Here is a 26,900-nt window from a genome sequence, read left to right on the forward strand (position 1 = left end):
TGGCTGGGCGAACTGTAGGAACACATGCACTGTGGGCACTGAGCCGCTGTCGGAGAAGGAGGCAGACACCGAGAGACTGAGGGGTGACTGCCAGGTGACGGCATTAGGTGGAGAACAGCAACATGCAGAAGAGCGTAGACAGTGGAAGCTTCACAGAGAAAACAGGACAACGAGCCACTTGCTCACCTTCACAACAGGAAGCAGCATTAAAGAACCGGACCACAGTGAGACTGGCCCCCTGCAGGGGTTGGGGGAGGCGGGGAGATGGAGGGAGCGGCCTTCTCTTTGCATTCCGTAGAGTACAGTTTTACTTTCAGAAGCGTGTTAAGAAGATACATACTAAAAAAATAAAACTCACCCAGTAGAAGGGGAAGGGGGGCACCTGAAACTGAAAGGAAAGCAAAACCCATGAACCTGGTCGTGTTTCAAATGAAAGGCGGTAGGGGGAGGGGAAGTGGAAGGGAAGGGAGAAATCCCAATGACTTAGGAGTGGACTCGGCGCCCCTGGCGAGAGGGCTGGCGGGGAGTGGTGGCCGACCCACTGAGCTCCTGCAGGACTTTGTGGTGGTGGCGGTGGCGTGGGCAAGGCAATGAGAGAACTTACAGTTTTGTGGTGGGATACAGCAGGTGAGTAGCCATGTCATTGGGAGCCAGGGATGTCACTGTGATAAAAGGGACGTATGTAGATGCCATGGGGCCAGGCCAAAAGGACTCTGGACTTCCAGACCTGCGAAGTTATGGATGTGTGCTCAGGTGTGTGTGTGTGCTCACTCGTTACCTAGACTTTCTGCCACAAGGGCTACGAAGAACTGGTAGCCCAGGAGGAATGAGCACCCTGCTGTCCCGACTTTGGTCTCTAATGCCACTCCAAGGACCTGCATTGCTCAGCGGTACGCGGGGCTCCAGAAACATCTTGCTGTGCCAGAAGTAGGGGAAACTTCAGAAAACGATGTGGCACACCATGTGGACATTGGGGCCAGCTTAAAGAGATGCTCAGGGGCCCTTCTAATGGACCAAATACGAGCAAAATAATCACACACAAGAATGCATGAGTTGTTAATACCTTTGATTATTGAATGAATAAAATGTTTGTCTCATTGATAGGACATTGGGAAGTTCCTGGAGCTGGAATATTTACTTGCTTGATGAGAGGGGACACAAATGGCATAAACAGGACCAGCGGAGAGGAGCGTGGCACTCTGAGGACCCAGTCAGCTCTGGCCCCTTCACCCCCAAGGGCAGGCAGTTGAGGAAGGGCCTGGGGGAGGGAAGCTTGGCCACATTCAAAGGCAGAGGGGACAGGGTTTGCTGAGAGGTGGAATATGAAGATGAAAAAAAGAGGGATTGACGGTCCTCCAAGGTTTTGGCCAAAGGGCAACGGACAGGATGGACGGTTCACTTACTGAGGTGGGAAAACTCAGGGAAGAGCAGGTTTAGGGTCAGGGGGATGTCACGAAGACAGTCGACTGTTTTTTTCTGTTTGTGACACAGATGACAATGTGGTGGTGACCAGAGGGAGTGGGATAGTAAAGGGGCCAAATGAGTGGCCACAGAAGATTGGACTTGGGGTGGTGGGCACCCAATAAAAGTACAGATGGTGTGTCACAGAAACTTGGAACCTCTCTGGTCTGATAGAGCAACGCCGCCCCACGAAATGTACTAAGAAAGGCGCCCGTTGAGTTCCTGATGCCTCTGCACACCCAGGTGGAGGTGCGGGTCGGGGATGTGAGTCCAGGGTCAGGGGAGAGGTCTGAGGAAGCACACACGTGCCAAAGTCTCCAGGGTTCAGATGGGACTTCAGTCAGGGGGCTGACGGAGACTGCCCCGGGAGCAGGTGGGAGAGAAGATGGGGGGTAGGGGGGCGCACGGGGCACCGACACCCAGAAGCCGGGGAGATGTGGACTCGACACTCATGACCAAAGGGAAGGCCGTGGGTGAGGTGGTGTCTTGAAGGCCAAGTTCACAGGAGGAGGGTACCTCAATCTCGGCCCAAGGCTGCTGGTAACTCTCGACAGGTGAGGGCTCACAACCGCCAGGGGACTGAGCAGTGCGGGCTGACTGGGACTTGGGTGACAGTGGGACACTGCAGAGCAGCTTAGACAGAAGTCTTAAGACGTCTCCGTGGAGTGGGTTCAAGGGCCAAGGAGAGGAAGGAAACCTGTGACGGATTCCGGGGCGAGTGCAGGTGCCGTGCGTTGTCAGTGGGAGGAGAGACCCGGGCTGGGGGGCCGGGAGCAGGTGGGTCAGGAGCGTTTCCTTCCTTCTTCCCCGTGAGTGAGTGGAAGGGCCCCGCAGACCAGTGGGGACCGTGCGTGGGAAGGGAATCGCGAAGCCACTTCCTCCAGCAGCCAGGGGAGCGGGGGCCAGTGCCCGCGTGGAAGGGGGGCCTTTCAGGGGTGCTTCCCACGTTGCGCTGGAGGGCTCAGTGGCCTGTTTCATGACACTCCTGGGCGGCTGCCACCAGCCAGACCCAGCAAAGGCGCTCAGGTTCACTTCAGGTTCACCTCAGCCACACGCATTTGGGTCTTGCGTCCCATGGGAGACCTTGGGTGAGTCCCGAGGTCTGTAGGGAGCCACCGAGCTTAACCCTCTGGGGTCTTGGGCCAGAAGCAGCCACAACGCCCCGCTGGTGGCTCTGGGTCCCACCCAGGGTCTGGCCTACTGGCATCGATCCAGTGCCCATGGTCCGGACCACTAATCCCGGTGCCCCCCTCCCATATGACACCCTCTCCCAGGCGCTGTGCCCCTGTGGGGGTTTCAGGAGCGGAGGGCTTGCAGGCTTGGGCCGCCAGCAGTGCACAGGGGGAGAGGCGCCCCGGGCCCCTTCACTGCCGTGTGACACGTGGCTGCTCCCCTAGCTGTTGCTCCCATCCAGGCGGAGACAGGCCCTGGTCCAGTCCGCACCGGCTCTCCCGCGCGGGGGCTGGGCGCAGCTGCAGGCTCCCTTTTGCTTTCTAGCGTCGTGGGGCCAGAAGAGACCCTGGGGTTGGAAGGGCAGGAGAAACCAGGCCTCTCTTTTCCTAAGGATGGTCATTTGGGGTCCTGACACTCGCGCGGAGGCGAGGGAGAGTGTCCTCGCGTAGGAGGAGCGCCCCCTGGGCGGGCGGAATCCCCGGGGACCAGGTGGTCCCGGCGCGCGGGCACCCATCCATTCACAGCGACTCCGGGGCCGGGCGGTAGCCTCAAGGCTCCAGCTGAATCTATGAATGGGAGGAGGTTCACAGCGTCTGTCCACTCCCTGCTTCCCCGCCCCCTCCCTGCCTCCCTCCCGGAGGAGCGAGGCCGACAGCAAGTGACAGGGCCTGTCGCGGGGGCCCTGCGGGGGCGCGCGGCGGGGGGGGGGCGCGTGAGAGTCTGGCTGGAGACAGCACTATTTATATACTCCCGAGCTCCAGGACAAAGAGGGCAGATCGGACCCCACCCCCACCCCCGCGTCAGCGCCGCTCGGGCCCCCTCCCAGGGCCTTTGATTTCATTACCCCCCTCCCCCGGGGGCTGGCAGGTGCGGGGGTGGAAGCCGTCTCCGCGGGAGCAGCCTTGCCAAAGGTCCGGCTGCTGACGTCGGAGCGCCGGCTCCTGTCAGTGAACGGCAGCCGCAGCCCGGGGACTGTCTGGCAACGAGGCTACAGACGTCATCGCCTCCTGTTGGACGCGGGGGGTGTCCGGGCAGCAGCTCCGGCTTAAAGGAAAACTCTCCAAGTTCAGGCAGCCAAGGAGAGTCTTTCCTGAGAGCACCCGATGCCCGGTGCGCGCGGGCACGCAGCCTGGCACACAGCCTGGCACGCGCGCACACGCCCGCGCGCGCACAAGCACACACACGCGTGCACACTCGCACTCCTGTTCAATCGGTGTTCGGGTCCAAAGTTGCGGCCGCAGGGAGGACGAGCTGAAACGGACCGGTCTCCGTGGGCGCCCAGAGTGCGCAGCGCGAACGTCCTGGAGACCCCCAGACGGAAAGGAGGGAGCCGGCCATGCCGCCGGCCGTTCCGAGTGGTGCCCCCCTTTTCCGAGAAGAGCGGCGCGTACCCCACAGGACCCGCAGCCTTTGGATTATGCCTGCTGAGCGAGCGGAAGGGAGCGTTCCCGGGGAGGTCCCGGACTTGGGTCACCAGCCTCACTTGGCAACTTGTTTGGCGCAGTTCTCAACGGAGCCCCGGGCCCACTGTGCTCCCCGGCGGGTGGCCTTTCCGCCCCCTCTCTCTCTTTTAAACGTCTGAACTTGAATGAAACGGGAGGGAGCAGACGTGCGCATCAGCAGACTTTGGCGGTAAGTTGTTAGTTCCTTTTACCTGTTATTTAACCCTTGAGAGTCCAGAAAAACTTAGTGCCAACCTTTATCCTACTTTTTAAAAACTTCCCATCATCACCTTCCAACCTTTTTGGCAGTAAGAACATGCGTGTGTGTCTGTGTTCTGGAGGAGGGGTAGCGAGTGGACGTGAGAAAGAAGGAACCTGAGTGTGAAAACACGGGGTAGCCGAGGGGGTGAGAGACACCGCGCCAACCCCAGCGCCCCCGCGGTCGCCACCAGGCCACTGCTCACACCAAGTTTTCAGCTCCAGGGTCCCTGCAGGCGCCCTCCCGTGCCCCGTCCTCCAGCTGCAGTCCGCAGCCACGGCCACGGTGACGCTAGACCGGCAGGTGCCCCTTGAGGCAGCGGAGAGAAGGGCTGGTGCACCCAGCGCCTTCCTGGCTCCCCCGCCCAGGGCCCCCCTCCCATTCCCTGACCCCGAATGGGAGAAGATCTCTCCTCCTTTCCCCACCCCTCACCTCTGCTCCTGCCCTCCTCCGGTCCCCCCACCTCCACCTCCCCAGCACCTTTGGCAAAAGCCCCTGTGATGTCATAGGGGAGGAGCAGGTCCAGTGTCCCTAGCACCTGGAGGCATCGCTCTCTTGCGTTTTGCAGCATTTTATTTTCTTCATTCTCCCCAATTTTCATTGCAATTACTGAACACCTTCCCCAAACACCACAGACACGGGCCCCCAGCCCAGGCCCCGACTCCTCCCTCAGCAGACAGGGCCAGGGGTCCTGACACGGACCACCTCCGCCCCACCCCCTCTCAAACCCGAAGCACATCAGCCGAGGGCCCAAGCAGCTTCTCCTCTCGGGCTTTCGCTTCTCCTTCCAGCCTCGGCTCACCCTTCCCGTGGAAAGAAAAAGAGGAAAGAGGAAGGAGGAAGGAGCGAGAGGGAGGGAGGGAGAGCGCGGCGAGCAGCCCCTAGACGGAGGCTCTGATGAACTGATGTGGGATCCCTGCGCCGCCCGCCGGCCTGCCTCCCGCAGCCTGCCTGCCTCTTCCAAGTGCCTTCCCCTCTCTAAGCAGCAACCCCTTTCCATTCATCACCCTCCCGGCCCCTCCTCCCTACCCCTCTCCCCGTCTCCCCCCTCCCTCTAACCCCACCTTCGCTCTCCTCTGCGAGGGGGCAGGGCTGGGGGTGGGGAGAGAAACCCCCAAGCCCCAGCCCTGGGCAGAGATGTCGAAGAAACGCAAAGCCCTGGAGGGTGGAGGAGGTGGCGGAGAATCCCCGCTCCCGGAGGAGGAGCCCCCTGCCTGGTCCGGGGGCCGCAGCAGCCAGGAGCAAGGTAGGGGGAGGGGAGGAGGAGGAGATGAGGGCAGGGGAGCCTTCGGGAGTTGAGATCCTCCGCAGGAATTCTCCAGCCCGCCTTCGTCACAGCTCCCCATGTCAAGGCAACTTGGGTAGACTTTTCTCCCCACAGATGGGATTTTTACATGTGTTTTCAGGAAACTGGGGGTGGGGCGGGAGCGAGCTGATGAGGCTGATGCCGGAGGCCCCAATTTGGGTGCACTTGCAGGGCGGTGGGGAGGAAGGGAGGGTGGAGGGGTGGAGGGGAGGCTGAGGAGGCCAGGAGGTGGGCACGGGGCTGCCGAGCCGGCCTCCCCTCTGCCTGCCTGGCTGTCCTGTGCACTGGGGTGACAAGCTGTCCTTCGGAGGCAGAGCCTGGACCCACGTCAGCAGGCAGGACACCTGTGTCGGGAGGGTGGGTGCCGGAGCTGCCCCCCTGGTGTTTGTGAGCCGTGAGGGACGGCAGGGAGGGCGCTGCCTCCCCCAGCTCCTCCAGCCCAGAGATGCTCGGGGCTGCGTCATGTTGACGGCTGCCCTGGGTGCAGGGCCCTGGAGTTGGCGGCCAGGTCTGGGCCGTGGGGACGTGCTGGGACCAGGCAGGGCTGAGGGGAGGCTGTGGGCCCTGCTTGGCCTAGAACAATCCCAGTGACAGAGAGAAGATGGAAAATTCCCTGTGGAAAGAGAAGTCTTGCCTGGCTGTCCGACTCCCACAGCCTAGAAGCCAGAGCAGACACCTTTTATTTTGCTGAAAACATTCTGAATTTGGTCAAAAGCAGGCCCACATGGACCAGGCATGCTTTCCGGGCCGTGGCTGAACTGCAAAGGCGAAATGAGGCGGTTCAAGTGCGGTGCTGTGGGTTCAGCTGGGCCAGGAGGTGGGAGGAGGTGTGGGGCTTGTCGGACCCCTGTAGGTGGGGGAGCTGTTTGGCCCGAGTGCCCCCTTGGCAGAGCTGAGCCTGGAGGTCTCTGGGGGGGGGTTGGCAGCAGGCACCAGATGAGAGCAGAGCCCCAGGGCCACGGGCGTGTGTCTCCAAGATGGAGTCCATGGCCCTTCTGCTCTGACGTCATAGGAAACACGAAGTCACCCGGGTCCCTGACTGCTGAACGGACAGCAGGGGTCTCTGTGTCCACTCGGAACCCCCGGGGGGCGTGTGCCTGTCACAGCGGGGGTCTGGCCGGGCCATCCCTGGACAGTCAGCCTGGGTTTCCGAGAAGCAGGGGAGGGCCAGCAGCCTGCTTACCCCCGAAGGGCTTGCATGGCAGTGACCTCCCTGGGGCCGGACTGTCTGCTGGCTCTGGTCTCGGAGCCGCGGTCGGTGCATTTCTTCAATGAATTTCACCAGGAAATTGGCATTTGGTAAGAAATCCAAGTGTTGCAAATGGCTTTATCTGCATGGTGGGTATTTTTCCACCTTTGGGAAGAATAGTGGAGTAGTTGGGTATCGCCGCGAGCGTCTGACAAAGCCTTCAGCTCTATGCTCAGCCTTTGGCTTTGACCTGAGGGTTACGCTTGAGGTCCTGACCCTGTTCTTTTGGTTTAGCAGCTAGTGCTGTCTATGGGAGTGACATCATTGTCATGGTAAAGGAAAACCTGGGGACATTTATGCCATTTTAATCATTAATGAATGTGTGTTTGCTGGTGTTAAAAACTGTATTTTAACAAACATTTCTTGTCCTTCTTTTGGTGAAAACGTGTGGCAGTTGAATTAAAAAAGTTATATCGGGGGACCCTGTCCTAACAGTAGCTAATTATCCCCACGGTCACTCTTGTGACGGGGCCCAGCCGGGAATATTTGACAGGCCAGTGCCTGCACCCACAACTTTTCGGAGATTACATCATGTTGAAGTGACTTGTACCAATCAGTTTTGTTTCAGAGCTTAAAAACGTCTAATGATCTTACTGCATCTTTGTATTTGGTGAGTTAACACGGTAGTCAGTGATCACCGGGAATGTGCACCTGGGAACCCATCAGGCGTGCGAACACCCACCTGCCACGTCATTGGGTCTGCGTTTCTCTGGGAACGGCGGGAAGCATGTTTCTCCGTGTCCCTGGCATGTACTGGCAGGGGTGCAGGCATGTGTCCGGAGGGACGTCCTACTGTGCCCGCTCGGACCCTGGGAGACGCAGAGGTCCAGGGGAACCTGCGTCTGAGGGGCGGGTGGCTGGGTGGGCACACAGAGCCGTGGAAGGGCCCCGGCACACAGCTCAGGAAGGGGTCTCCTCCGCCTCTCAGCCCAGCAGCACTGTCACTGGTTCTCCTTTGGGTCCCCCCGCCGAGTCTGATGACGTGCACCCGAGGAAGAGAGACGAGGGTCCCCGTCGGTCCGGCTGCTGCCCTTGACTATCCCACGGGGCTTCTTTCACATCCCAAAAACTTGGAAGGCCGCTGCGTTTGTCCATTTCAACCACTGAAAGTACATTATAGCATGTATTAAATTAAGGCAATTGGAAATTAACTTTTAATGGCAGCCATGGATTTTGAGACCATCTATCAGCAGGTTGGCTTGACCCTATGTTTTCAGCGGCTGCTAGGCTTGCAGGCCCCCTGGAGAGAGTGTGGTGGGAGCTCCAGGTGGAGGAACAAAAACGCATTGTCGTGTTTCTGCCCTCACCCAGGGCTGGTCTACGCCAGGGCGCCTGCCGCCCCCTGTCGCAGCTGGGAGGCGTCCACGTCCGGTGCCGTGTGGACATTTCTGGGTTATGGTGTTGCGATGGCTCCTGTTTTGTTAGCAGTTTCTTTCTGGAGGTTCCTTGTGGGCGTGGAGGTAAGATCCCAAAGGGCTCCTGGTGGACACAGGTGCGTGGCCTGGGGCTCTGACCTTGGCGGCTCCACCCCGTTTCTTGTAGTTCGGGGGAGGGCTGTGAAGCAGGTGGTCCTGCCTTCGACCGAACAGCTCCTGGGAGGTGCTTTGACACTGTTGGATGTGGGTGTGTGTGTGCAAAGTTGTGGTCCGAGTGTCACCCTGTGGTGCGCTCCGTGTCCCACACGGGTTCAGAACCGACCTGATGGGAGATATTTGCATAAAATGTTCAACTTGTAGGCTGTTGTCCTTACAACTTAGGGAAATCCAGTGTGGAAATGTGGACAATGCCGGACAGACTTCGCTTTGCTTTGCTTCTCCTTTCCTTGGTGGCCTTGAACCTAGAAATGGTCACATCGCTGTGTGGAGTTAGCCGTGAACGTGATGGGTATGTGGAAGGCATTGTGGGAACAGTGTGTGGTGAAAACACTGAATAATTATAGTTATTGATCTGAAACCAGATCGAGGGGATTATTATTTACTTAGAAGCTTTGGTTTCATCACAAGCTATTTTGCTAGTTTCTCTGCACCGGAAATAGCCTTAAACCCTGTTCGCCCACCGTCCCGCTGGGGAGAAACCTGTCCTCCTGGCCCTTGGAGGTCCTCCGACGTCCAGCTTCTCCGCCTCCTCCCCACTCAGCCCAGTGGTTCTCCGTCATTTCCGTCTTTTCGTTTTGGCTCTCGTTTCTTTGTAGGATGACTTTTGGATGTAAAAGGATGTCAACTGTGTATTATTACATTCGGAAGTTCCCGATTTAGACTCATGGGATATTCCCTAAAGATTGGATCCAGGTTGAACATTTTGGGCCGGCATGTCACCTGGGTGACACTGTGTCCTCTCAACAGGTCCCATCAGAAGGCACGGAACGTCAGCTGATCCCACCGTTAGGGATGGCGAGCTCGATCAGCTGGTTACGGTGGCATCTGCCAAGGTTTCCCACCGGAAGAAGTAGGGGCGAATTCTGGAAATGCTGTGCTCTGCCAGGGCAAAATCTCAGCCTAAAAATATAAAGTGGTGAGCACGGAAGTCTGCAGTGAGAGTCGACTCCTAACTGTATAAATTTGGATTTTGCCTATGGGCCAATATTTTTCTCTTTAACTGGTTTCCGGGAAGTTCACCTTCTCAGGCAGACAGCACGGGGACGTCATAGGTAGACGGTGTAACGGGTGTCGACTGGCACCCACACCCAGTCACCGGGGTGGCAGGGCATTTCTGGTGGTCCGCCCCGATGAAGCCTCTTCCCAGAGGTCACCGCCACTCACTCCTCCAGCCTCGGGGGCTGTTCCGTAGCTTTGCCTGCTTTTGGACTCGTGTCCGTGGACCTGAGCAGCACGTGCTCCTGGGTCTGGGCTCTTTTCTCCGAGGTCGTGTCTGTGGGTTCGCCTGTGTGGGTGCAGACCTGCGTTGCTCTCAGTGCTGTGTAGGGCTGCGGCGACGTCCCACGGGTTACTTGTCCTTTGGTGCTGATGGGCGTCTGGGCTGTTTCTCTTTGGGGACCACTGCAAACAGAACTGCCTGTAAAACCCCGCATTGGTCTTCTGGTGGCCACGGACACTCGCTTGTTCTAAAGACAAACCCCACACACCATGTTTGGACTCCTGTCTCACTTCTGAGCCACTGGAGCCCATCAGGGAAGGAGTTCGATTTTCTGCAAATACGTCAGACAATCATAAGCCCCCTGTTTCTGAGAAGCGCCCCTGACGCCCCCCCCCCACTCCCACAGCCCGGGTGTCGGGCCTGGGTAAGTGCACCGGGTCTCATTCTTGTTAGTAAAAGTCCGTGCGTGGTTTTGGTTCACAAGGTCCGTCGTGCCTCTCCACCGTGGGTGCGCATGTGATTCGTACTGATTTGAGCAGCGTGCTGTGCGCGCTTCATGGACCCTGAAGAAGGAGGTGTGGGAAGGAGGAAGGTGCAACTCCCGAAGTGCAGTTTGCTCGTGAGGCGGGTCCCTTGAGGTCCGCCTGGGGACAGCGTCTCTGCGGCAGGGACCCCTGCCTCGGACGGCCCCGCCTCCACGTCCGGAGGGGCCACGCCAGCCGGGCCAGGGCTCTGCCCTCTTTCCCAAACCATCCTTGAGCACGGTGGAGGTTTCTCATTTCTATTTCTTTTTATTTTTCTACCTCAAGATAGGCAAAACGACAGCCACCTGCCTCGCCTGGGCTGACGGGGTAGGGGTAGGGGCAGCTGTGGCTTCACGCCGCCCTCGCCCGTGGGTGATGGGTGTCAGTCAGCCTGACCCGGGCAGGAGAAGGTCTCCCACGAGGGCGGCTGTCTTCCCGGGGTCTGGGTGTGGCGGGTGGTTGCTCCAGCCAAAGAGAACGTCACCGAGTGGGAAGAAAAGAGGGTGTGAGGGGCCGTGGAGAGGGAACCTTCTGGCCCAGGGTGGGTGGGTGGCCGCGCGTCCATTGGTGTGAGGGCAGGCTGTCCCCCTCCGTGTCCCTCCAGTTCTGTGGTCATTCTGACAGATTCTTCCTCATTCCATTGGGAGGTGAAAACCGGTGGGGGTTCTGGGACTCACACCTGGGTGCTGGCGCTGCAGCCCCGAGTGAGCCGGTGTGGAAACAGCAGCTAGACACAGGTGAGCCCGCGAGGACCACGGTCCTGGAGCGAGCTTAGGAATGCGGAGGGGACTCTGGGTGTTTCCAGGCCGTAGGACTGTGTCATTCGGGGCAGGCCTCCTGACCTCGAGGGCTAGCGCAGCCCTGACCTGGCACCAGTGGTGCCGTGTGCCCCCCGAATTCAAGCTAACGGACACTCTGCAGTCACAGCCTAATGTCCTGCTTTGTGCACGATGTCACCTGCAGCTTGACATGTAATGAAAGGCGGCAAGGCGTTGGTGGTGGCCACCCTCACTTCTCTGAGCCCTGGTGGATTGTAGTGACCGGGGTCAGAGCTCCGGGGTGGGGTCCCAGTCAGGCACACGTCCTGTGGACAGAGACAGTAACCGACTGTGGAACTGACAGTGGCGGAGGGAGCACGGCGTCTCCCAGCTGCCTCGTGAGTGTCCCAAGTCCACTCGAAAGAGTGACGTGTTGTAACACGCAGGAAGAGTCAAGTGCCCACGGATAACGTGTCTGTCCAGCCTGGCCCCCTCCGCTCCGTATTCCTGCTGTTTCCTTGCCCACTCCCCCCAGTCTTCATGTCCCCCATCTGACTGTCCGACTCTGAGCTCACAGGTGTTTGAGTGTCTCTCGTGCAATGCAAATGGATCGCAGGCGGGGCTCTGACTCGGTCCCAGTTCCAGAGATGCTCAAAGGCGGCGAGGGCAGCGTGGGGAGCAGGTGAGCAGCAGGGTCCCCACATGCCTGGAAGGAAGGCGGACTCTGTGGGAGAAGAGAAGCCCAGCGCTGCCAAGTGTTCACGCGTCCTGCGTGGCTCGCCGACTGTCTTCCGAGTGAGTGCACGGCAGGCCCGCCGGGCCCTGCCATGCGGTGCGAGCAGCCCTGCCTCGGGTGGCTGCGGATGGGCTTTAACTCTGGGGGTGACGTGCTAGCGGGCGTTTTCTTTTCTGCGGATGTGCTTCTCTGTCGCCTGCCTCTGCCCTCGGGAGTGCAGTCCTGGTAAGGGCGGAAGCCTCTTAGCTACCCCCAGTGCACCTGTAGCGGTTGTTAGCATGAGGCCTGACAGATTTTAAATGCTCTGTATGTACAGTTGTTGAATGGACACGTGGGCAGGTGATCCAGCTCCCTGTCACCCGCGCTCCTTGCAGACCTAGGCGGCACAGAGGGTTTGACAGACCAAGGCCAGGGTGGCTCCCCCAAGAGTCCCACCTGGACAGACTCCGTGTGCTTGGCCAGCTCTCCCTGCTTCTGGCTGGTGTCAGTCAAGGGGGACAATCCGAAGAGGAGGAATCTACACAGAGGGAAGTGTGTGGACGTCCCCTGGGGCAGGGCTTGGAAGTGAGGCCAGGATGGAGCCTCGGGACCCGCAACCAGGGGCACAGCCCCTCCCTCCCCGGCGACAAGGTGAACCGTGGCTCTGGGTCAGAGCCCCAGGACCTTGGAGCAGAGAGAAAAAAAGCCCTTTGCCTGCTGGCCGGGCCCGAGGACCCCTGACAGAGTCCCTCCTCCTTGCAGGCTGGGAAGGGTCTGTTTCTAGAGGAAACTAGCCCACCGGACTGTGCGCCAAGCACAAGGCCGCCTGCTCCGTCCCCGAGGGTCTCCCCGAGTCTGGCAGCCCCAACACAGCTCCTCCTCCCACAAGGAACCTCGCCCACTCTCTGGTGAAATGAGGCACAGCCACCCTCTTCTTCCTCGCGGCATGAAGGTCCACCACACAGTGGCCCCAAAGGGGCTCTCGGGGAGGGGACGGCTGAGCCAGGCCTCGGTCAGCAGAAGCAGTGACAGAAATGGAAAGCCTTACTGTGTCCACCCTGCCCCCACTCCCCCCAGCCCGTTCCAGACCCCTCAGGTACACGCCGCTTCCTGCGGAAGATGCTTATGGGATTTCCCCTCCCCAGAGCCCCCCCGTCCCGGGGCCGGCCTGTCTTTGCGGAACCTTCCTTCCGTGTCCTCGAAGGCCCTTCCGAATCTGCCTCCTCCTTGGGCAGCTCCCGGGGTCCCTTGCCTTCCAAGGAGCTCGGGGTGGCCTCCCGGGCACCCACACACTCCCCGTGCAGGAGGTCAGCTCGGCGCTTCGGGTCCTCCCTCTCCCACCGCCGGGAAGAGCCTAGAAGGGCTCATTTCATACGCACTCTTGCCATCCGAGAGCAGTAAGTCGCCACTTGTCAAAAAATGATGGAGAAGAGGAGACTCCCGGAGGAGCAGAACGCCACGCGTTTGCCGTAACGACCCCGAACTAGTTACCGGCGCCGGCCTACGTACGGGGCGGGAGAGCAAGTTTAAAATCACCATCCACACGCATAGCATTATTTAAGAATTATTTAATAATTAAATAGGCAGATTCTAGTGGTGTTTGGGAGACGAGAGAGAATAAGGGTAAAGAAATGTTGGCTTCGGTGGCTGGTTCGCGGGGTGGCTGGCTCACTGGCCAGGACGCTGCGGTTCTGGTCGGGAGTTCCGTCAGGCTGTGGAGGAGGGGTCGTGCGGGCAGCCGAGAGCCTGAGTTGTGACCGGGCCCCATGGTCGTGAACGAACACTAGCGTGGCCCCGCCGATGCACACTCGTTTGGAGCAAACATCTCTCCTTGGGGGGTGATCCCGGCCGTGATGCCGGATCCGCTACCTGTCCAGTAGCCACCTTGCAGCCTTCCACTGCCAAGAACCGAATGTTGGATGTTTCTTCAGAATGCTTTTTTTTTTTAAAGGCTGTAAGGTTTTGTTAACGTATGTAACACATTACTTTGTCCTCTTCAACCAACTTCAATGAACTTTCTTTGGAGGGGTTCTCCGGCACCTCGATTCCACGGTGTTTGGAATGGTGTCAGATTGTGGGTAGCAGCTGATCCGTGAGTCACAAAGTCTATTTTTCAGTGAGTCCTAACCACACTTCCAAACCCTGAATGGGATGGGGGGGGGAGGTGAGGGGAAGGATGCAGAGAGTGGACTAGAGGGTGGGAGGGGAGGGAGCAGACCCGAGGGGGGAGGGGAAAGCTGAGGACAGAGGACAGAAGGGGGCAGCGGCGTCGTTTAGTGACTCGTGGGCGTATTCGGCCCTGTTGTGAACAAGTAGTGAGACCCCTGGTTTACAGACCCCTCGATGCCCGTGGGAGCCCACAAGGCCAGAATCGTCATGGCCTTGTGGTGAAAAGAAGAAATAAATCTAGTAGTTGATTTATTTAAATAAATTACAGCCCAGTTCTCCGGATGGGGGATTGTCCCGGATAACGCTCCGCCCCCACTGATGGGAAGTGGAGGTCTGTGGTCACCGGGCAGCTCACGGCCTCGGTCCCAGCTGAGTCACCACGCCGCTGCCCTTGGGGCTGAGCCCTGAGCCATGTCCTGGGGTCCCCCGGCCAGGCCAGCGCTCAGAGCCTTCCTGCCAGTAACTCGAGTGCGGGAGTTCCAGCAGCCAGTCCACCCAGCGGGGGACCAGACGTCCCGCCTCCCCTGATGGAATGCCAGGTGCCCTGTCCTTTCTCACATGATGTGTACGCTCAGTCTTGTCACGGCTCATTCACAGTCTTTATTCGAACGTGCTGGGGGAGTGACTGTTTTTTCTGTAAGTGAGATTCTTTCGGCTTCCGTGGCAACTGGGTGGGCCTTTTCCTCTTGCCCCTCCCCCCACATCCCAGGAAGCCGGACTCGAGCCTCGTCATTTAGGCCACGATTGCTTCTTTGCCAGGTGTCACTTGTTATTTTCTGCCTTACAGTGTTTAAACCTAATCAGAGCCAACTCCATGGGTAGGGGTGGCTCTTCACCTTCCCCTTCAGGTAGGACAGTCCGGGTCTGCTGGGTGCCAGATGACCTGCCGAGACACACAGGTAAACCCTCCGTGGCCGAGCACGTGGCAAACTGCGAGAATCAGCACCACGTGACCTTCGAGACTGCCCAGCACGGCCCCCTCTCCGCGCCGCTGTGACCCCAGGGCCGACTGATGGCTCACACGTCCCGGTTCTCTTTTTAGAGGTCAGGGGCTGTCAGTGACAGCTGTGGTACTCCCCGTGCTCCCCTTCGGTGAAAGCCACATGGAGAACTTGGCTTGTGCTCAGCCAGGTACCGGTAACGCTTTGGGTCCGCGTGCCGTCGGGGAGAGAAAGGCCACGGGCGGGCCCTCATCGCCCCTCACAGGCTTCCTGTGAGCACCGCCTGGGCCCTGCCGGGGGAGACGGGCAAGCGCTCCGTTTCCAGTCTTAATGGCAAGATAAGAATGTGTTGAGTGACCCATGAAATGAGTGGCTTCATGGCCGTCCTCCAAAGGGTTATGGAGGTTTCCAGAAGGGAGTCATCCATCGCCCCAGTCTCGGCTGTGATGGGGCATGAATGGCCATGACCTTGGAGCTTGGCGCCTCCCCGGGCCTGGAGGCCCCTTTGCTCACATGGAAGCCTGTTGGGCGTAACGTCCAGAACCCATTTCCATGCACCTTCTTTCTTTGTGGAAAAGGGATTTCTTCGTAGTAATTTTTGTCGAGGTTCAGGAGACTTCTCACAGGGTCCAGTGCACGTTCTGCTGGTGTTTTCTTCAATGCACGTCTTCACTGTTCTCATTCTGCTTGTTTATTCGTGAATGGAAAGATCATTGCAATTGGCAAAAAGTCAAAAGACGAAAATGTATATGAAGAAAAATAAGTCTTTTGTGTTATTTAATTTGTTTCAAAGTTTTCTTCCTATAGATACTGTTCATTTCCTCTAGGTTTATTCTTAGATCTATTTACCCAAGTCTGCCTGTTTTTATGCTGGATATTTTTTAGTAAGTTTTGCCACAGTCCCGGGGGTAGACTTTATCCTTCCATTTTAGATGAGAAAATTTTCACCCAGAGTTGTCAAAGAACTTGTGAGAGGTCACACCGCTGGACGTAGGAAGGATGGGACTTGAACCCGGCTGCACTTGGCACATGAGACAGCTAGAGAGGTGCGAGCTGCCTCAGATTAGCATCAAGAATAGTTTTGTCCTTTCCTGTGTAAGTGTGTGTGTGTGTGTGAGAGAGAGAGAGAGAGAGAGGAAGCGGACACGAATCTGGATGAGCTACTGGAAAACTTTCCTTCTGAAGGGTGGGAAGGCAGGCTGCATTTTTCCAGCACCGGAAACATTTCCATCCCCTGGGACATCACAATACTTCCAAGGTCGGAGAGTTAGAACCGCAGTTACGACTCATGGGAGTGTGTGTGTATGCTTGGCTCATATTTAACTTAGGAAGCTTCAGGATCAGTGTGGAACGAGGACACACTCCGGGCACCATGGACGGCCGTTTGCGGTCACACATGGGTGGACGGCCTGAGGCTCGGTCGGAGCAGGTGGACTCCGTCCTTACAAGGGGTGTGGCCGTGGGCTCATGCTCGGTGTCCGGGCATCTTACTGGACCTTGAATCCGAGTTCATAAAGATAGTGCCAGAGGTTGTTGACCGTTGGTCTTGACCAGCTGGTTTGGGGCCAGATATGACCCCCCCGCAGCACATCTGGGAGCTCAGCTTCCGACAGGCATCTTCCAGACACTCCAGGACCTGTGGCTGACGTCCAGAGTGGGCGACTCGTCTGGAAAAACAGGATCTTGGACCTTATCACACCCTCTCTCAGGCCCCAATGTAAAACACATTTCTCCGAGGCTTTTGGAATGTTCGTTCCCACCCAGACGGTGTGGCCAGGCAAAGCTGGATGTGCGCCCACATGGCGAGAAATGTCCAGGGGTGGGCGTCCGAGTTCCTGCAGACGGGCAGGGTGGCCGGGGCCTCTCCCAGGTGCCACAGCGCCACAGACCTCTGGTGGGCTGGGCTCGTCTGTCTCTTTCATGTCAAAGCCGTGTCCCCTTGCTACACTGTCCCTCGCTTTTTCCTGCGCAGGTGAACTCGTAGGGTGAGGTGGTGGGGGGAGTGACGGGGCGTGTGTCCTCACTGGTCTGAGTCGGGGTGGGGAAGGGCAGGGTGGGGAGCCTCGGCGGCTGAGCGTCTGGGGTGGGCTGTCTCACCCACCTCGGTTGACCACCGCCATGCCAGACCACTCTGCCAGGAGGCCGACACCCGCAGAGGCGGCCCCAGAGGGGACGGGGCACGCGTGCCCCACTCCGGGGGCCCCTCGGAGCAGCGCGGCCTCTCCGCCGCAGCCTGCACCGCCCTCCTTACGCTCTGTTCTTCAAAGAGAGGGGCCCAAATAGATTATTACCTAGGGAATCAGTTTTCTAGGCTGACTTCCACAAATACCTCAAAGATGGCCAATCTCCTGAAACGAATGCAAACATTAGATGTAAATCATCGCGTCCCCTGATTTAATCCGCACAGAATGGGATGCAGTAATGTTCACGGGGCGGGTAGGGGATAAATGGCTCATTATTTTTTTATGGCAAAACGCTGTAATTTTTCTTCTCTGTCCACAAGATCATCAGAGATGGAGAGCAGAGCCGGGGACGCTGACGTGACTCCCCCCTCGGCCCCCCTGTCCTGCTGGCCGGGCTTCCTCTGGCCCCGCCCCACCAGCTCCAGAGGAGAGCCTCTCGCGCGCCAGTGTGGAAACGGTCCGGTGGAAATGGGGCCTCACCTTGGCCTCCACCCCCACTGAGCACACTGCAGTGTCTCTCTGTCATGCGTGGGCGAGGCCCTCCAGGAGCGGCTGGAGGCCGGGGTGTGGGGCCTGGAACTCTGTGCGTGTCCAGAAGTGGACACGTCACCGCTGTGCCGCGATCGTTCCCCGTCCGGCTGCTGCTTCGCGTGGCCGCCTGGTCCGAGGGCCCCTGCTGCTGTGGACCCAAGCACCCAGCTCTCCTTTTCTCCCCCCAGGAATGCGTGCTTAGCCGGTGGGCGTCCCAGCACAGATGTGGTGCTGATGGCGCTGAGAGAAGCACCAGGATGCCAGGCCCTCCTCACACGTGCGGGGCGGTGAGGCTCTTGTAAAACCACAGACCAACCGCGTGGTGGCCTGCGGTCCCAGTTTCACTAGGCAGACGTTCGTCTGGCGTCCCTGGTTCCTGGGGGCCAGGTGCCACTTGCCGCATGGCGGGAATGTGCGGCCCTCTGGTCCCGGCCAGGTCTGGCCTGCCCTGTGGAGCGGGACCGCGTGGCCTGAGCTCACTCACGCCTGTCACTCTTGCTACTTGAGAAAGAGTATCAGTGAGTCCCGGTTCTTGGAAGGATCGCAAACACAGGTGTCGGCTGTTTCCTCCTGGGCCCGGGGAGACCGAGGCAGGGGCTCAGTGCGCGTGCGCGGGGAGGGGCCGTGGGTGCCAGACTCTGGTGGGTCGAGTGGTGCGCAGAGCAGGCCCAGAGCAGGCTGCCGGGGTGCCGTGGGTCCCGCTGGGACTTCCTCACACAAAATATTTGAAACTCAGACGGAAGAGTCTGCTTTGTGTTCTTCCTTTACAAACGTGCCTGCCTTTCTCCGAAGAGCCTGGGGTCTTAGAGACCAGGGGCTAGACCTGGTGCAGGTCCGTCTTTCCTCCCAGGTGCAGAGCCCCGAGCACCTACGTCCTTGACTAACGGGGAGGCAGCCGCTCAAAGCGTTGTGCACTTGACCCCAGGGGGCTCTGGAGTCCAGTGGCCTTCAGTACAGTAACTTGTGCGAAGAGCCCAGGACAGCGATGGACAGAGGGGCGCCTGGCCAGGTGAGCTGTGTGGAGTAATGAGTGGTAATAATATTTGCTCCCTGAGAGCCGGCAAGCAGTGTCCAGGGTAAGGGTGGTGAGGACCATCCTGCCCCCTCACATCCTACTGACTAAGTGCGTGTGACCGTGCACATAGTCAGTCTTCAGGAACAGTTGTATTTGAGGAGGCCCTGGCCCAGCGGAGGCGGAGCCTTGCGACCCCACGCACCCCACTCCTGTGACTCAGCTGAGATCTGAGCCACAGCGGACAGGCCTCCTTCTGCGCTCGACAGACAGACAGCGAGGAAGCCCCTGCTTCCCGGCGTAAATCGTTATTTTTGAAACCAAGAGAGACCCACGGGAAGAGGCCAAATGTGGTGACTGGTGACATGAGTCTAAATAGAAAGACTTTTTTTCTTTCCCGTTGAAGGGCAGGCTCCTTTGCTTACAGAAGTCCGATGGGTCCCAGGAGTGAAGATTCGAGGCACCGCGCGGGCCGGCCACGCTGAATCCCGTAAAGACTGCTTTCCTCGGGCGGCCGGCACCGTCGCTGCTGTTTCTAGAGGTGCTAGTGGGTTCCGGACCCAGCAGCACCACCTGGAGGAACCGAACCACGAGTAACCACAGAGCCAAGTCACCAAACGGGGCTTTGGAGAAGCACCCAGTGACTCGGGAAGATCGCTGCGGAAATGCGGTCCTCGTTTCGAACTCTTTTCAAACAAAGGTGGAGAGAGGGCAGTCGTTGGGACATTCCTCTGGCCGTCACCCCTGTCTGCTCTTGTCACCTTAGAGAAACACAGCCCCATCTTTTCAGGCCCCGTGAGTGTGTCCCTGTGGGAAGGGGTGTCCTGCGAGACACGGCTCACGGTCACGTGACCACCGCTTTTACCTTCGGGTCCGGTAACTTTGTCTTAGCAGCATCAGCGATCGCAACGGGGACAACGTCAGAGGTGGCATTGACTGTGAAACTGCCATTTTTAAAAAATTGGCGAAAAGATTTCCTTCTGTCCTTACAAACCCCGGCACGTGGATGCGTAGAGCAGTTTCACTGACAGTGGGCAGAGACGCGGGCACAGCCCGGACGTCCTCCGGCAGGTGGGTGATGAACTAGCTGTGGTCCACCCAGGCCACGGGGTCTCACGCAGCAGCGAGAAGTGCGCTGCGGAGTCGGGACAGACCTGGGGGAAACTTTGGTGACGACGCGGAGGGAGCCTGCCTGCAAGGGGTGCAGGACGGACGCTCTGGAGAAGGCAGCGCCGGGATACCAGACAGAGGTCAGTGGTGGCCGGGCGGTGGGGGGGCAGACCAGCGGGTGCGGCACAGGGGCTTTCAGGCAGGTGGCCTGGCCCCGCACGGCGCGGACACTGCACACACACGGTGCAGGCCTCTGGAAACCCCCAGGGTGCCCCCTGCTGTAATCGGGGGGCTTCGGTTAGTAATGCAGTCTCGGTGGGGGGGCCATTAGCTGTGACATGGAAGCCACGTCGATGCCCGGTGTCCGCACCGGAGGACCACTGGGGGATGGGGACGGGGGCACGGCCCCCTCTATGCCCCCTCCTTGATTTTCTGTGAGCCTGAAAGTGCTCTAAAAAAGAAAGTGTATTAATGTTTAAAAAGTAATGAACAGCTAACTAAGAAAATTTCCTTCTCTTATCCCTGGAGGCAGTAAGTGTTCGAGAAATTAACATTTTGTCGTTGAGTGTTTTACACGCTTTGGTAAGAACAGAGAGATTAAGGCCCAAAGTGATCGACTAAGCTGAGCGGCAAACTCTCACATGTGAACTTTAATTAGCGAGTTTCGGAGACTGCAGACATGGTAGCTCCGAGGCAGCTCAGAAGGCTGCCTTGCCAGTTTGGCAGTCTCCCTGATTCTGTTCCTCGTCCTCCGACGTGGGTTCAGTGCGAGGCTGGGTGGACGGGCGAGGCTGCGGCCGTTCACAGTTCCGAGAGGATGAAAACCCCACGAGTCCTGCTCAGGAATGTGCTGTGGCCACTCTGCTTTTGTAAAAGTAAGAAGTGGCTGAGGAAATGCACAGGAGAGGTTTACTTAGCGGAGTGAGTGGGGCCGAGTGGGAGAGAACAAGTGAGCCTGTTCCAGGCTCTGGGCGGGACACCGTGGCCTCGCAGGGCACGGGGGGGGGGGGGGGGGGGGGGGCTGGGGGTGCTGGGGACCGAGGAGGCCTGTTGCCAGGCCCAGGCGGGGCTGCTGAGCCAGGAGTCGGAGAGGTGTGGCTTCCTGCCTCTCCCCAACTTCTTTGGCTCCTGGCGAGTTTTCCCTGCTGCGTGAAGAAGACAAAAGGACAAGCTAAGGGGAGGATGCTGGAAATTTCACTGCGTCGGCAGTCCTGGAGAACAACGTCCAAAGATCAGCAATCTTTGGGGGGTTGTTCAGAACCTGAATCAGGATCTGATGCGTGTGTGACCCTGAGGGGCTGGTTCTTCTCCAGTGTCTTCCCCACACACAACACAGAGCAAGCTCACGTCAGACACAGTGACCACGGTTCCAACATTCAATTTCGGCAAAATACCATCGAGGTTCTGTGAAGCTGGTCTCACTGGAAGCTGCGTGTGAGATATGGAATCCACCCCAGCTGGGGAGACCGGTGGTGCCCAGGTGGGAGAGGGCAGCCATCCCTGGCCGAGGTGGGTCCGGCTCGTGTTGGGAGGCAGGGCCGTGCAGTGGCCAGTGGGGGGGGGGGTTCTGGAGCCAGAACGGCGACTTGGAATCCTGCTGGAAAATCAGTTCGTCTGTCTGCGCCTCGTGGCGCCCCAGGAGAAGTTGAGGAGAACACCGGTCCCCACCTCCGAGGCGATCGGGACCGGAAATAACACCCGCCAGGAAGTGCGACCGTGTGCGTGCCGGGGTAACTTCCCATGAACGTTCACCGATGATTGCAGACCACCAGCGCCGGTGTGCGATAAAATGCACCGGGGGCGTCTGGACTGAGCGCACAGAAGACGCATGTCCTCCGTGACAGGGAGCGAGGGTTCTACCGGCTTGGAGAAGGCAGGCCCGGGCCCGGGTTCAGGAGGGTCGGCCCCGTGGAGGGGGTTGAGAATCAGACTGGACACCGCGCCGAGCTCGTGGCTGCAGCGGACGCTGCGGACGGGCGTTTTCCCGAGGACAGCCCAGACGCGCACGCCCTGGCGGACTGTGCTGGGAGACGGGAGGGCTCAGTGGAAACTCCTGCACCTCCGCGCAGACCGTGGGCGGGGGGCTGCGTGGACCGGGAAGGAAACAAAGACCCTGGAAGTCCGGAAGAGGCCCCGCCGCCCATGGCCTCGGACAGGGTGGCAGTGGTGGCGTGGGCTTTGCGCCCAGCCGTAGAGAAGAGGGGAGCGGCAGGAGCCGGCTCTGGCAGAGGACCCTGGACAGGGTCCCGCCTGGATGGGCGGGGGGGAGGGGCACCTCTGTCCTCCGAGCAGTGCCTTCCAGGTGGCAGGAAAGGGGAGATGTCCACTGTGTCAGTTTCCTCATTACAGGCTGACTGTTAGTGAATTAACAGCTCTCGTTTGGGGGGGCATCGTTCTAAGGGATCATCAACTCCTGTGACCCATACAACAGCCCTCTGAGGCAGGCAACGCTGCGGCTCCCCCTTCAGGGAGAGTTTGTGGAGCCCACCCACGGTCACAGCGTCCCTGAGTTTCAGCTTCGTGCGCACAGCTCAAACCGACCCCAGGTCTGGGCCGCTAACCTTCACCTCCCTTCCCCCCCCCCCCCCGGCCTGCGTGGATCGGAGTGAGAAGTGCCGGGCTGGGCCTGCAGATGGTGCTCAAGTTTGTGCTGGATCACGTTTCTTGAAAAGACATTATAAAAATGGAACAATTTAAGTTCAATCTGTGTTTTGCATAGAAAAATGGACTATGAATCAAAATCTGGAGAAAATTGCCTCCATTCTCTGAATTTGTCTGCTCTGCATGTGCTGGAATGGGCCTGCTATTAGCCCATTCCCTACAAGTAGTCGCACTTCGTTTTATTCATTTTAAAAAACGGGGCTCTGGGCTGAGGGCAGGGTGGGCTGGCAGAGCTCCGGGGAGGGGCTGCAGGCAGGAGGAGGCCTTCAAGGGCAAGGGGAAGCCCCGGGAAGGGGTGCCCCATGGCTCTGCAGGGAGGGATGGGGGGGGCCCTGCACACCAGGCGTGTCAGCTCTGTGAGTGGGAACGGGGCGTGGCCAGCGGAGCGCCAGGAGCCGCCACCACGGCAAAGTGCCCGGAGCGTCCTGTGACCTTTTCCAGAGCGCATGGATGTGACACAGAGCTGTGGTTTTCGCTCGGTCCCGTCCCCCGTGTGCAATCCCATTGGCTGATTTTTTTCCCTGGCCCGGCGGTGGGCAGGCAGCTGCCAGCACATCCGTGTGCCTCCCTGGCCAGTTTCCACACACGTGTTTAACCCAGTGGCCCTTTGTCCACAGCCACTCGGGTCAGCCTGGTCTGCAGATCTCAGCCTAAGAAAAGTTTGAGTGTAGGTGCTGCAGGTTGGGAATGTCCTCCAGACACATGGCGCGCTGTGGAAAGGGCCCGTGTTCCGAGTGCAGAGGGCGCCCCTGGCAAATTTCCCTGAAGGACAAAATGTCCGGTGTGCGCGTGCCCCCGTCTGGGGTTCTCCCACCGAGGGCCCTGCCGATGACCCTGCAGAAGGGTCACCAATCGCCTTCAGTGCACGGATGTGGGTTGCTGAAAGCACAGACGTGTGTGGCCTCCTCAGTCCTGGGGGCCCAGGAACGTGGCAGTGGGGGTCACTGGGGCAATCCAAGTACTTGGGGCAAAGAATGCTCCCCGTGGCGGGGGGTGGATTCTGTCTGTCCTTCCGAGAAGGTCTCAGGGCAAAGAAAAGCCCAGGATTCAGCAGGCTCCCCAGGAGCGAGCGGGACTGACGAGGCAGAGGGACTAGGGCTGCGGACCCGGGGCTGTGGGCGACGTCAGCCCGAGTGAGAGACGTTACGTCTGGGAGGGCTGCTGTCCTCCCTCGAGTCTCCTTGGGGGTCACCGTGGGGACCGCGCAGCTCCTGCGGTCGTTCAGCCCTCATCCAGTCCACAGAGCTCGCGGGAACCGGCCACCCGAGGGGCCCAGAGCAGAATAGTGTTCAGTGCCCCTGCTTCGCTCTCCTTGTTAAAAACCGCGGGTATAAGTGCATTATGGGAATAGTTTATAAACTCAAACCCGAGACTTCCTAACACTGTTTGCTGATTTATAGATATAAGTATATGCATATACATAGCAGGTCTTCTCTATGTGAAGTGTCATTATCTGAGTTTGCCACCTGAAGTCTATAACAAGGGGATTTGGGGAGAAACGTATCTTATATATACCACAAAGACTATTATAGCCAATATGTCCATATTACACAGCTCTTGTGCTATTTCACAAAAGAGGGTATTCTAGATATTTCCTAGGCCTTGGCTCAATCAACAATACTTCCTGGGACTCTTGCCGGCTCAGCTGATAAATCCTGATCATTTTTCGTACTGGCTGCATGACATTCTGTGCTGCAGCCGTGCCATGTTTTTCTCATGTGTCACTTGTCCCCTGTCAGTGGGTGTTTGTGTCCTTTCCAGTTTTCCGCTACAACATCACAGGGACAAACATTCTTGTGCAGTTCCTCTACTAAAGACTGACTGCTCCAAATGAAATTCCACTTCCAATCTCTAAGCAGAATTTCCCTCCCAGTTTGTCCGATCTGCCCCCCACACACACCCCAGTTCTTCACAGTGAGAGTCTCTGTCGTCACACGGTGAACACCTGCGGACTTCGCGTAAGTCCTTCTTGAGCACATTCCTGACGAGGGCTCGGGGACCAGGGTGTTGGAAAGCATCGGCCCCGCTGCCCCGAGAAAGCCCCTGGGGACCTGAGAGAGTAGCCAACCTCCCCTGCCCAGTGCCATGAGAATGTCCCCACCTGACACTCTCCCAGGCTGAGTAACATTTTACTCAGGGGTCGGCTTTATTTTCTTACGAAACACCACTTTTCGGTAAAGCATGCCCGCCATACACAGAGCAGCCACTTAAACGAGAGGTGCAGCCTGATGTTCCCTTACTTGAGTTGGAGGCTTAACCGTCTTTGCACACACGACCCGGGCTCCCATCACCGTTGGTTAGCTCTGCGCTGAGGTCTTTCGCAGCCGATTGTGAGGACACAGCCGCTGGGTTCCCGTCCTGGGGACGCTGGCTTGGAGCTCCTTCCACCGGAGTTTTACCTGCAGTCGGGACGGGTGTGCATTTGTGTGTCTCGGGTCCCAAACCCGCTGCTCCGTTTGCAGCAGCTCCTGACGGGTTGGGGAGGGTTGCATGCTCTGGTTACATCTGGATGCACCTGCAGGTCGGGGGCGGGTCAGCGGGGGACCTCTGTGGTGGTCACGGAGAGAGAAGCAGAGGGAGAGGCTGCCACGCGGCCCTTCCCTGACGTGGGTCCAAACACTTAGGATCGGGCTTCAGGCAGCCTCAGCTGGGCTACAGCGTCCTGAACCTCGGCATCGACAGGCGACAGTCTCTGCCGTGGGCAGGAGTGTTTTGATCAACCCTTAGTAAGAGGCCGGCTTGGCTTCAAGCAAGGGAGTTCTTGCGGCCTGCTGTTTACAGAGCTTGGGCGCTGTGGCTTTAAAGTTGGGGCTGTCAGCCCCCGACAGCAGCTCGGTCCCAGCCCCTTTTTACCTGTGAGCCTGGGTGGCTGGTCGCTGTTCTTTCGCTGAGTAATCGCTGTTGACTCTTCATTCGCCCAACAGATACTTACTGAGTCCTACTGTGCATCAAGAACCGTGGGGCCCAGAACAGCATCTGGGTGTGTACTGTGCCTGCTCTCTGCAAATATTTCCTTTACAAGTTGTCAAAAATACTATTCAGAGACTCAAAAACAGAATGGCTCTATTAAGGACAGGTTTCTTTTTTTAACGTGGTTTATTTTGGGTGCAACGTGAGAATGGATTCCAATGCAAAGTTGTTTCAAGAGAAAGTGTGAATCTCAGGCTTTGAAGGACCGAGGAGAGCGTAGCCCTGTGAGTTAATAGATAAACAGTAGATAAAAGGAGGAGACACTTGGGAAAATCTGCCTGGTAGCTGGGGTCTTCTTACCTTGAACTCCTGAGACATTGACCTGAATCCCACGGGAGAAGCCCGAACGACAGTGTTTTCTCAACACCAAAGGACACACACATTCGGTTCCAGAGCAATGGGCTGAACAGTGTCTTTTGCCCGATTTGAGGGGACGGGCTTAGCTCCGAGCGAGTCCCAGGTGACTTCGGGGCATAAGCAGTTCTGTCCATCAGCTCCTCTCTGTCTGTCAGCTCCTCTCTGGGCCTTCGGTCCGGCCAAGGGTCTCACACCAGCCCGGTGTCGCCAGCCCCGCACTCAGCGCTCCGCCAGGCCGAGTGCAGGTGGGACCCGGGGGCAGCCCATGGGAACCCTAGTCCATGAGCCGGCCCTCCCCTCCCCGGGGAACAAGGGCACACGGGCTGTCGATGAGTTGTAGAAAACATTTATGCTGAGATGCAGGTTTCCCGTGCACTTGCAGAAACGGTGATGCGGGCAGCTGTCCCCTGGCCTCCCGCCTGCCCCCTGGTCTCCCAGCAGTGGCATCGTGCATGGTGGCTGTGCAGCGTCCCAGCCGGGAGAGTGGCCGGGATGGCGTCCACCAGGGGTCACAGGAGTCCCTTGGGCTCACTCATGCATGAGTGTGCACGTGTCTAGTTCTGCGCCCTCATCACACGTGTCCAAGTTCTGACCACCACCGTCAGTACACACGAGGGTCGCTCCTGCAACCGTGCACGGCCCCAGCCCTCCCGGCCACTCCGTGTCTCCGACGACTGCTCACCGGCTCCCCCTCTCGGTGCTGTCTCTTCAGGAGGCCGTCTAAACGGAACCTCGTGGTGGTCTTCCCCGCACTGGCTCTGGTCACTGGGCGCATCTCTTGGGAGGCCCCTTGGGGGGCAGGAAGCGCCGCGAGGCATTGCTGGGTACGGGCGTCCTGGACGCTGTCCAGCCACGTAGCCGCTGAAGGACGCGAGATCGGCCCACGTGCCTGCTGGGAGGAGGCCACCCTGGACAAGTGTGCACAGGTTCACGTGGGCGAGGAAGTCTTCCCCTCTCTCTGGACAGGTGCCCAGAGATTCGTGTGTTCGCATCCCAGCCAAGGGGACGTCACTCTGGTCACCAGACAGGGGCAGTGACTGGGGTCTGGCCATCTGTTCTCTGTCTCTGAAGAACCTGCTCCGATCAGGGAAGGTGAAGGCGAGAAAAATGGCGATGGTGCCGACGGGCCCCCGGGGAGTGTCGGGAGCTCTCTGTCTTCCCGCTTCACCCCTGAACAGAGTCGGTTTTCCCGCCTCCATGATCTGCCGCATCTGTGGGTGCCGGGCACTTCCGGAAGGAGGTGGTTTACACCCTCGCTGTGCCCA

General features: G+C 58.7%; 1 protein-coding gene across 1 annotated transcript in view; it reads left to right on the top strand.

The window, feature by feature from the left end:
- The first annotated feature begins 3,723 nt into the window (after window positions 1-3,723).
- The window catches only part of PDE10A (phosphodiesterase 10A), a 335,996-nt gene continuing 312,819 nt past the window's right edge, over window positions 3,724-26,900 (top strand). The window contains exon 1 of the mRNA XM_053668737.1: window positions 3,724-4,266. The gene's annotated coding sequence lies outside the window, so the exon portion shown is untranslated. The remainder of the gene's footprint in view (window positions 4,267-26,900) is intronic.

Source organism: Artibeus jamaicensis, unplaced genomic scaffold (assembly GCF_021234435.1).
Source record: "Artibeus jamaicensis isolate MK-2021 breed Jamaican fruit bat unplaced genomic scaffold, CSHL_Jam_final contig_497, whole genome shotgun sequence".
NCBI classification, from domain to species: domain Eukaryota; kingdom Metazoa; phylum Chordata; class Mammalia; order Chiroptera; family Phyllostomidae; genus Artibeus; species Artibeus jamaicensis.